A 12,258-nucleotide genomic window follows, 5' to 3' on the forward strand; every position below is an offset into this window, starting at 1 on the left:
GATGGGTTGATGATGTATATGCTTTACGGGCTGCTGAACTAAACTTGACGAAACTTGACACAAAGGTAGCTTGCCTCATGGAAAAGGACATAAAGCACTTTCAATCCTGGAACATCCAAGATTTTTAAAAAGCCTATAAATTCACGCAATAGGAAAATGACCCAGGAACTTTTAGTTCAAAAACTTTACAACGAACTTTACCAAAGGTTCTATGAAAAAAAATGCAGAGCCTACGTTCTCATAATACTTGAGCTAACTCGCCGGTTTTACAAGTTCGCAGTTTTTCAGGGACAGCGTCCTTTCTCCCATCTTAGCTCGTCACGACTGACCTTTGCGTAAAATTACTTTTTTTTGCCTTTTTTACTTAGCTACTTGAGTTTTATAAAGGGATCTTATTCAGGGATCTGTGAACAATCTGATATTAAATCCGACGAGTTTCATATCCTACTGAAATTCGAGCCTGAAATACAAGAATGATTATTATGGTCTACTTATTTCAATTATAATATGAAAGTACTAGCAGTCGCCCGCGACTTCGTCCGCGAAAAGTTTCTGGTTTCTCATGAGATCTGCAATTTTCCGCTGCAAAAGGCCTCACTTACCTACTCGCTCAGTCTCACCTTAAGGCACGGAACCCAGAATACCTAAATGTCGATTTTTACGTCTCTAACTTCAAAAACATAGGACTTTCATACAACTTTCAACCCCCCCTTTCACCCCCTTAGGGGGAATTTAGTTAGATCCTTTCTTATCTGATACCTACCCCCTAGAAAGAACCTACGTTTCAATTTTCAAGTAAAAATAACATTAGTTAAAACTTTTCTATAAAAACTTTCCCCCTTATTTTACCACCCTTAAGGGGGTAATTTCCCAAATTGACCCATACAGATTCTTATTATTTAAAGCTAATAACCTAAATGTCAATTTTCTTGCAACCTTTGACCCCCCCTTTCGCACCCTTAGGGGGGGAATTTTTCAAAACCGTTTCTTAGCTGACACCTGCGTCCTAGAAAAAACCTACCTTCCAAATTTCAAGTTTGTAGGCTTTATAGTTCCTGAGATATCGTGATTAGTCAGTCAGTCAGTGAGTGAGTGATTGGTATTTCGCTTTTATATATTTAGATGACATGTCTTATCGTCCAATATTCTTCAGTACTTGAAGATCAATCTCATCAAACTACATAGACTTAGGCTCTCGAAGTGCTGGAATGGTGGCCTAGCACCGGAAGGCGCACTAGGTAGGCAGACGACATCAGTACGCTTAGTACTTACGAGATTTTATGTCTCACCAACGTTGATATTATTCGAGTGTCGAAAACCTTCCGCATTATAGTAAACTGGATCTTAACAGCCTTGTTTTAAAGCTCAAGTTTGTCTACACATTTACAGCCAGCGCTCCAAGCGGTAACGTTGCGAAATCAAAATCAGTGGCATTTAATTTTTGACTTCAATTCAAAGCGTTTTAGGTCCATTTTAGTTTGACGCTATTGTGTTTCGACTCTCGAATTCCAGCAACGTTTAGAGAGCCCCTGAATTAAAGCGGTGTAAGACCACACGAGTAGGTAAGACCGTGCCATGTGGAAATCCTTACAAGAGACCTATGTCCAGCAGTGGACGTTTATCGGTTGACAATGATTATTTGTACAGTACGTAGTCCAGTGTTATGTCGGTTTCCATTGATAATCTGCAGCCCTAATAGCTTGGCAACGAACAATTGACACGCGTTCAAATGGCGAATTAGCTAGTGTGCTCACGCACCTGCCGACGGAAGCCGCTGGAAAATTAAATGACGGACGGACCGACCGCCCGCGCTCTATCTACATAATTACGCCTAAATACGACGGGCTTCGTAGCATCGTGCCTACGAACAGCATTGGTATTTTACTTACCGTTTAATAGAAACTTTTATTGAAATAAATTTTACTGCGAATATCTAATCTACTTAATTTGTTTTCTATTCGATGGTAAGTTTTTTAACCGACTTCCAAAAAGGAGGTGGTTCTCAATTCAGCCCGTTTTTTTAATTAAGGTAATTCTTGACAATTATCTAACAATGCATGATTTTGATTGCAAAAATGATTCATAATCATCATCAATCGGTAGACGCCTTATACTAAGCGTCCCTTCCACACGCCACGGTCTTGCGCCGCCTGGATCCAGCGGCTCCCTGCGACTCGTCTGATGTCGTCCGTCCACCTAGTAGGGGGGTCTTCCAACGCTGCGTGTTCCGGTACGAGGTCGCCATTGGCCGATATTGTACCTATCGTACAATAGGAACTTTTTGATTGAAAGGATTTTAACTGCGAATAATCTATAGTAAGCGACAGGCTGAGATGGCAATCGAGGTGACGACGCCCCGAACACCCACTCAGCCCTTGCGGTAACCTGGTGCGAGATAGCGCGAGTCACGTACTATAATTTGTTTTCTATTTTGATAGCAAATTAACGATTAAGATTTTAACCTTTTAGTACATAAACACAGAGAATGCAAAATCAAGAGTACGCATCATCAAGGTTTTGCATGAAAACAAAATCGTAACATGTTGACTGGGGACAGTGGAGAATGCTTTTTTGTGATTGGTGGACTCATAAGTCACGTAATCAAGACAATGTGCGGAATGAAGGTAACGAATGGGCGTGGGCCTACTTTTATGCTAAGCAACTGTCTAACACGTCCTCAGTAGTGAACCGGCAATGGGTTGACCATGATGATGATGAATAAAACCCTTCCAGAAGTTGCAAATGAATATTGACTAAACTAGCTTATGCTCGCGACTTCGTCCGCGTGAACTACACATTTCAAAGCCCTGTTTCACCCCCTTAGGGGTTGAATTTTCAAAAATTCTTTCTTAGCGCATGCCTACGTCATAATAGCTATCTGCATGCCGAATTTCAGCCCAATCCTTCCAGTAGTTTGAGCTGTGCGTTGATAGATCAGTCAGTCAGTCAGTCAGTCAGTCTCCTTTTCCTTTAATATTTTTAAGAAGATAATTGCGTCACACGAGTAGATATGTCCTACTCTGTGATTGCATGCTTCATTATTCGTTCTGCTTAAGACCATCTCTCAACGCTGAGATGGTATCTGTTATCGGATTTGTTTCATTAAATGTTTAAGCTCATGAAAGATTCAACAGATGTGCTCGTGCCTGATCGAACGGCCTGTATCTCGAGCAATCTGTTCCGAGATCAAACAATATCGCCGGAACGGATACAAGGTAAAGTCGAGCGGCGATTGTCTATTCCGGTCACATTGTTTAGTTTTTAAAACAAGGTATAGACCAGAGTCATACTCATAACACGCCGCTCCATTGTGGAGTCACGCGATTGTTAAGTCAAATCGACGTAAATGTCAATTCTTTGACTAGAAATAAACAACCTCTGCTTCAGGTCCTTCATAACTGAGGGTTTTCACCTTATATTACAACTAGCTTATGCTCGCGACTTCGTCCGCGTGGACTACACAAATTTCAAACCCCTATTTCATACCTTAGGGGTTGAATTTTCAAAAATCCTTTCTTAGTGGATCCCTACGTCATAATAGCTATCTGCATGCCAAATTTCAGCCCGATCTGTCCAGTAGTTTGAGCTGTGCGTTGATAGATAAGTCAGTCAGTCAGTCAGTCAGTCAATCAGTCAGTCAGTCACCTTTTCCTTTTATATATTTATACTAGCTGATGCTCGCGACTTTGTCCGCGTGGAATTAGGTTTTTTTAAAATACCGTGGGAACTCTTTGATTTTCCGGGATAAAAAGTAGCCTACGTCACTCTCCATGTCTTTATCTATACTCACGTAGAAAATCACGTCAATCCGTTGCACCGTTGCAACAAACAAAAAAATCAACAAACAAACACACTTTCGCATTTATAATAAGGGTACTGATAGAATAGGTAGAGGTTTTCTCGGAAAAACTCCGTAGGCTCCGAGATCCTCCCGCAAACGACTCAAATAGTAGGTAAAGTCCGCGACAGGTCACGATGGCAATCGGAAAATCAAATAGTTCCCACGGGATTTTAAAAAACTTCAATCCACGCGGACATCAGCTATTTCAAAATATTTCTACCTACCTGTTTCACCATTAAAAACACGGCAACATTTCCCTTTCCCTATTACGTCACAATTCCCAAAGCTCTCAAAACAAACCGAGCCCTAAAATATAATTACTGTCTATGTCGCGCCTAAATAACAATAATTTCGTTATAAAAAAGACATTGGAACCATTAGTTCACATCAAGCGTAATAGTGTCATGCATTAGGGTTCGCTCGAGGGAACAATAAGGGGTAATCACCCCTCGGGTGGGGAGGATGTAGAGGGGGTGGGGTAAAAGATGAGCGAAAGCGGGTAACATCCAAATATTTAATGCGCATCGGTCTCTTAAGCGATATGAGAGGAAGAAAAGCGAAGAACTAGACAAAATTAAGATATACCTATACTATGATTTCAAACCTCCATTTCCTCCGCAACTTATTATATCATCCCAACCCATTGCCGGCTCGCGATTAAGCATGGGTTTCTTCTCAGAATGAAAAGGGTTTAGGCTACAGTTCACCACGCTATCCAAGTGCGGATTGGCAGAATGTAACCACGAATTCACGGTTTTCGGATTTATTCCTTTACTTATGCTATCAAGCCTACTTACCTGCCAAATTTCATGATTCTAGGTCAACTGGAAGTTACCTATTAGGTATTCTTGACAGACACGACAGACGGACAGAGAGACATACAGACAACGAAGCGTTCCGTTTTTCTTTTGAGGTACGGAACCTTAAAGAGTAACTTAGTTAACCGGCATCTGTTTAAGACTTGGTCCATTCTCAGCGAGTTATGTTTGACTTTAAACGGCACGACTGAATACCCTTATCTGGTGGAATGCGTAATTTTTGCTCTTGCAAGACAGCTGTGCTCACTTGACACACTTGTCGAGTACACTTTTCGGGTGAAAGTGACTAAAGGCTTTTGCCACTTGCGGTGAACGAATGAATGAACGGATTTATTTATTTTTCCACATTACTTATCTATACGAGCATAACATTTTTAGCGTTTCGTACGTCAAAAGGAAAATAGGAACCCTTATAGAATCACTTTGTTGTCTGTCTCTCTGACTAATTTTTGCTCTTGAAAGACAGATCTGCTCACTTGACACACTTGTCGAGTACACTTTTCGGGTGAAAGTGACTAAAGGCTTTTGCCACTTGCGATGAATGAATGAATGAACGAATTAATTTATTTTTCCACATTACTTATCTATACGAGCACAACATTTTTAGCGTTTCGTACGTCAAAAGGAAAATAGGAACCCTTATAGAATCACTTTGTTGTCTGTCTGTCTGTCTCTCTGACTAATTTTTGCTCTTGAAAGACAGATCTGCTCACTTGACACACTTGTCGAGTACACTTTTCGGGTGAAAGTGACTAAAGGCTTTTGCCACTTGCGATGAATGAATGAATGAACGAATTTATTTATTTTTCAACATTACTTATCTATACGAGCACAACATTTTTAGCGTTTCGTACGTCAAAAGGAAAATAGGAACCCTTATAGAATAACTTTGTTGTCTGTCTGTCTGTCTCTCTGACTAATTTTTGCTCTTGAAAGACAGATCTGCTCACTTGACACACTTGTTGAGTACACTTTTCGGGTGAAAGTGACTAAAGGCTTTTGCCACTTGCGATGAACGAAAGAATGAATGAATTTATTTATTTTTCCACATTACTTATCTATACGAGCACAACATTTTTAGTGTTCCATACCTCAAAAGGAAAAAAGGAACCCTTATAAAATTACTTTGTTGTCTGTCTGTCTGTACAATTTTTGCTCTTGCAAGACAGCTCTACTCACTAGATACACATGTCGCTAGTATTTTGTGCCTTATATGTTGTGTCAGTACCAGTTCCTAACCAGATGGCAGTAAAGACAAACTAAACACTATGTTATATATTAATATCTGAATTGGGTAAATTGTATTAACTAATGCGAGCACTCCTTATTTACCGAACACCGCCGCTACTAATATTTACTGATTCCACAAACGGCTCTCCAAATAGCTTCGAGCTAATTTGTTTTAGCTTACTAAATTATAATATTTACTGGTTTCTATCTTTGTCTGCTTAGATTCGGTTTAAATAGTAAATTCCTCATCATATCCCTCATAGTTTTCCCGCTAGATTACAACATGGGGTTATTTAAGGGGCGGACCAACAAATTCCTAAAAGTCCGGCAACGCATCGACGGTTCCTCTGGTGCTGCAAATGTTCATGGGCGGCGGTAATCACTTAACATCAGGTGACCCGCTTGCTCGTTTGCACGCTATCTCTATTAAAAAAAATATATGCTGATATTGAAAAGTTGTTGAAAGTTTAAGTTTATCGGAATCGGGTTCAACTAACTAACTGTCACACATACCCCTTCCAAGTTAGCCCGCTTCCATTTGAGACTGCATCATCACTTACCACCAAGTGGAATCATACCACCTTGTCGTCAAAAACAAAGATATGGTAATTAATCAATTCCATCAGCAGCTCACTACTGATCAGGGGTTTCCTCTCAAAATGATAAGGGATTAGGCATTAGTCTGCCACGCTGGCCGAGTGCGGATTAGCGTACTTCACACATCTTTGAAACCTTGATTGCACCTTGATTATAAACAACTCGTAGGCATGCAGGTCTCCTCATAATATAGGCAATATATTTTAATGTTATCTTTTGACTAGCTTATCCCCGCGACTTCGTCCGCGTGGACTACACAAATTTTAAACCCCTATTTTACACCCTTAGGGTTGATCTTTAACTATGAGATTTTAACATATTATGAGCTTAATAAAATATGTCATACTGCTAATTGCAAGAATATTAACTACAAAACTTCTTTATATACACTTCAAAACTGACAGAGTTTCATACAAACTTCAAACCCCTATTTTACCCCTTTAGGGGTTTCTTAGGGGTTCTTTAGGGGTTGAATTTTCAAAAATCCTTTCTTAGCGGACGCCTACGTTATAAAAGCTATCTGCATGCCGAATTTCAGCGCGATCCGTCCAGTAGTTTGAGCTGTGCGTTGATAGATCAGTCAGTCAGTCAGTCAGTCAGTCAGTCAGTCGCTTTTTCCTTTTATATATATATAGATAAGCAAAAAACAACCGCGGATTATTTTTTAATACTAAAGTTCACTACGAAATTGCTTCGTAGAATCTTGTTCAGTTCCCACCTCTAAATTACCTCACCGTCGAAAATGTTAAAAAGTAACGCGATAAGCCAGCGAGTTAATCATGGCGGACTTATATACATTAACCTCCATCCGACTTGCTTACACTTAGAGTTTAGAGGATCAAAAGTTTTTCCCCCTCAGCACGTTAAAAACACGCGTACAACAAAGTTTACAGTATGTATTTACTAGTAAAATCTTTTTTCAACATCATCATGATCTTGCCGGCCCACTACTGAGCACTCTAAGAATGTCAAGGGTTTAGGCCATAAACTGCCATGCTGTGCATTGTCAGACTTCACACACCTTTCGGTGACCATCATCACTTACCATCAAGTGAGATGGAGAACTTGTCATCAAAAACAAAGATAGAGTAACTTTAGTTTATCATGATCAACCCATCGCTGGCTCACTAATGAGCCTCTAAAAATGAGAAGGGGGTTAGACTTTAGTCTGCCACGCTGGTTAAGTGCGGATTGGACATTATAGAGAACTCTTAGGCATGCAGGTTTCCTCACGCTATAGGCAATTTATTTCAATGTTATCTTTTGATAAGCAAAGAAACAACCGCAGGTTATTTTTAACACTAAAAGCGAAGTAGCTTTATAGAATCTTATTAAGTTCCCACCTCTAAATTACCTTACCGTCGAAAATTGTAAAAAGTAAAGCGATAAACCAGCGAGTTAATCATGGCGGACTTATTTACATAAACCTCCATCCGACTTGCTTACACTCAGAGTTTAGAGGATCAAAAGTTTTTTCCCCTCAGCGCGTTATAAACACGTCAGTAGCTGATCTTGTGTTTTTTAAATAAGTAGGTAAACTTTATGTTAAAATCATCTTTTCTTTTTAACCGACTTAAATACTTGATGGAGACGAAAATATTTACTAGTTTCTGTCTTTGTCTGCTTAGATTCAGTTTAAATAGTAAATCTAAATATATAAAAGGAAAGGTGACTGACTGACGGACTGACTAACTGACTGACTGACTAACTGACTGATTTATCAACGCATAGCTCAAACTTTTGGACAGATCGGACTGAAATTTGGCATGCAGATAGCTATTATGACGTAGGTAGGCATCCGTTAAGAAAGGATTTTTTTTTTTTTTAAAGAATATTAGCCATGTTAAATGACTAATATTCCCCTTTCCTCTCCTACTAAGCGTCAGGCTTGTGCTAGGAGTAGGGTACGACAATAGTGCAACGGGCGGGGTTTGAACCGTCGACCTTTTGGTTTTCAGTACACTCCTTTACCGGTTGAGCTATTGAGGCTCTTAATTCAATCCCTAAGGGGGTGAAATAGGGGTTTGAAATATGCATAGTCCACGCGGACGAAGTTGCGAGCATAAGCTAGTTCCTCATATGCTGTTTACTTGTGCTATAAGACCTACCTTGGTTTTTTGACAGATCCGACAAACAGATAGACGACGAAGTGATCCTATAAGGGTTCCGTCAGCCTTTTTTTCAAGTACGGAACCCGAAAAACCAACTCTGAAAAGCCTTCCGAGCCCAATACCCACCTCTAGCATAACACGTTCAAAATGAATGCACGACATAGTGTAGTGTAAATACATACATTCGCAGATAGTAATATATTGTGGCCGGCTGGGATCGCGGATGCGAATTTAATATCTGTCAGGCGCAGAGAGCCGCGCGAGTGATGTAGGTACGCTCGTTGCTGTCACTGGATTCGAAGCTATTTTATTTCGCGAGTGTTTTAATACAAAACGGTTGACGTTTTCGAGTGCTCGTACCAATCAATATCAAACTGTTCAAAGCGCGTTCCAATCATTGCTTTTTATTAGGCATGATTGCTGTCAAGCACAAGACTATGTCAAAATAAAAAAACCGGCCAAATGCGAGTCAGACTCGCTCACTGAGGGTTCCGTGCTACAGTATTAACGTACAGTGTACATCGTATTTTTTTTTGACATTTTGCATGATAAATCAAAAACTATTATGCATAAAAATAAATGAAAATCAGTTTTAGAGTGTACACGTTAAGCCCTTTCATATGATATCCCACTTGGTATAGTAATCTTACTTTGAAAATTGAAAATGCTAATTATTTGCACATGAACACATGCTTTTTGGTGGTATAACCACAAATTACGGTTTTCGGATTTATTCCTTTACTTGTGCTATAAGTCCTACCTACATACCAAACTTCATGATTAAAGGTCAACGGGAAGTACCCTATAGGTACTACCCTAGACTAGACTGATTGCAGCGCCAGCACCGCGCGTGCCCGCTCGTACAGCGTTGTTATGAGACATCTCATTTCACGTGCTCATTCCCATTGTGCGCGACGGCGCAGTCCTTGTTTACACGAGGACTCTGTGTGACGCTTACACTATTTTTCTTCTATATCCCATGTCAAAATGTATAACTTAACTGGCTGATTCCCGCGACTTTGTCCGCGTGGAGTTAGGTTTTCAAAAATCCCGTGGGAACTCTTTGATTTTCCGGGATAAAAAGTAGCTTATGTCACTCTCTAGGTCTTTATCTATACCTATGCAAAAAATTACGTCAATCCGTTGCACCGTTGCGACGTGATTAAAGGACAAACGTGTATAAAGGGGCGTGGGTTTATTAAAAACTGCCATGCCCCTTCCAGGTTAACCCGCTTCCATCTTAAACTGCATCGTCACTTACCACCAGGTGAGATTGTTAGCACCAGGCTTACTTGTATCTGAATAAAAATAAAGCTTATTTTATACAGAGCTAACGTCTATAAAAATTACCTCAATACTTAAAAAAGACTATCTAAAACAACCCATGCATAAAACCTTACAAGCCAAGCACTATAAAAACAAGTAATAAAAATAATACCATGCTATCAGCTCGGAGCCACTCGACCCCTTTGTGCATCGAGTGGCGATTACACTTATCTTATCCAATTTATCTTGTAGCGTATTGATTTTCATGTGATAGCGGCTAACATGAAAATTAATATTGTAGCCGTGTAGCAGTTACGTAGAACTTATTGTTGGAATGCTACGAGCGTTGCTTTGAGCTGTCAATTTTGCTGTAGGCATGTTGTAGGCGTTTCGTAGCAAGATATTTTGCAGGCATTTCGTAGCAAAGAGTTACGTAGCGACATAGCAGTAGCTTTATGTAACAGAATATACTTATATTATGTATTCTGTGGTCCCTGAAAACTTTTGAAAAATAAACTTTGAAAATTTTTTTTGAAAAATATACTTACCTACACCAAATGACTCACGCTCCGAACACTATTTTGAAAATATTCTTAATTTTTACTATTTATTATTTATTCAATTGTATTAAAAAGTGCGACAATTCCTCGAGCTTCACATCTATAAGATGTAACAGACAGATAGACGAACAGTACTATGTGTTATTAGTAATAATATGTCTATGGTTAGATTTCGTCCAGTACGCATGTTCCACTCCGCCTGTAACTAACTGACTAACTCAATTACAGTGACATTACAGCTGAGAAGTACTTGCAAGCAAATGAAGCACTAACGAAATGATGAAACAACGATAACATTCAAAGGCCGCTGTTCCAGCTGTGTGAAATAGAGCAGAAACTTCCCAAGTCGCATCACACGGATTTATGTCCCTGTTTCAAGAGCAGACCTTCTTGGTTGCTGCGCACACTTGAGACAGTACGGCCCTACATACATAATATGTATTAGGAATAATTATTATTATACTCATAAAACTTTTTAATTCGATGATAAATTAGACTAGAGATAGAGAGGTAAACCCCCCCCTCCCCCCCTCCACTTCCTCATAAAATGAAAATTTATTTTATGACAACAATGTCGGTTTACAGCTTAGTGTCGGGAACCCTGAAGTAAGTTTGATTCTTTTAAAATACCATTGTCAAATAGTATTTTAAAAGAACTAAGCCTTTTGACCTAGTGTAGTTATAGTAAAAGTGTAGTGCTAGTGCAATTCAAAGAACACAAGAACAAAGTGTCTTCCAATAAAGTATCTTTATAAACTAAGATAAGTCAATGGACCGATTCTTAGGTAGCTAATACTTAAGTACGTTTATAAGTTCAGGTTAAATATAATATTACTTATTAGCCTCTCTCATAGGCTATATTGTAATGATAGTAAAGTACTGGTGTCGCACTTTACGATAAAAAAATAAATAGTAATTTATGAAATACCCATTTGACTGGTAATTTGTTTTGTCAAGTGTAGGTATTTTTAGAACCAGAAGTTTTATAATGATGATAAAATTAATCGAAACTTTATCATCATTATAACACGTCCTTTTGTCGCAAATGTGCGCTTCACCTCGCCATCCCACAGCTAGACACTAAACATCAAGTTGTACCCTATACTAGTCTAGATTTAATAGTCCACTTCGTATTCTAGTTACAGTGACTGCTTGCCTCAATATTGGGCTCTAAGCAGTAATATATGCAAATTAGTTGCACGTGTCTAACTACATTTGTATTTGAAAGCAATTCAATGTAGTGTAGTGTAGGTAATGCCATCATGATCAACCCATCACCGGCTCACTACTGAGAACGGGTCACCTATCAGAATCAGAGAACAACACATCGCCAGTTCACTACAGAGCACGGGTGTCTGCTGTCTGCTCAGAGTGAGAAGGGTTTTGTGTGTGATTTGTGTAGTCCACGCGGACGAAGTCACGAGCATAAGCCAATTTGCGTATTATAATACTGCTTTATTATATTGCTGTGAAGTCTTGCTAGCCCAGTGGTTACGACGTCCGCTTTCTATTCGGAAGGTCGGGGGTTCGATCCCGGGTAGCACCTCTAACTTTTCGGAGTTGTGTGCGTTTTAAGACATTAATTAATATCGCTCGCTTTGACGGTGAAGAAAACCTGCATACCTGAGAGTTCTCCATAATGTTCTCAAAGGGGTGCTAAGTCTGATAATACGCACTTGGCCAGCTTGCTAGACTATAGCCAAAACGCGGACGAAGTTGCGGGGATAAACTAGTTCATACATAAACCCTGAAAGCATTGCACCCCTTCTTTTGAACAGTCGTGTAAAAACAAAATAATCTAACTGACACAATAGACTATAATTTCTAGTTCCTGA

The 12,258-nt window shown here is 39.5% G+C and overlaps 1 long non-coding RNA gene across 1 annotated transcript in view; it reads left to right on the top strand.

Moving 5' to 3' along the window:
• Positions 1–12,258, top strand: part of LOC138402685 (uncharacterized) — a 93,657-nt gene that overhangs the window by 38,362 nt on the left and 43,037 nt on the right. The window lies entirely within an intron of this gene.

Source organism: Maniola hyperantus, chromosome 8, assembly GCF_902806685.2.
Source record: "Maniola hyperantus chromosome 8, iAphHyp1.2, whole genome shotgun sequence".
NCBI lineage: Eukaryota > Metazoa > Arthropoda > Insecta > Lepidoptera > Nymphalidae > Maniola > Maniola hyperantus.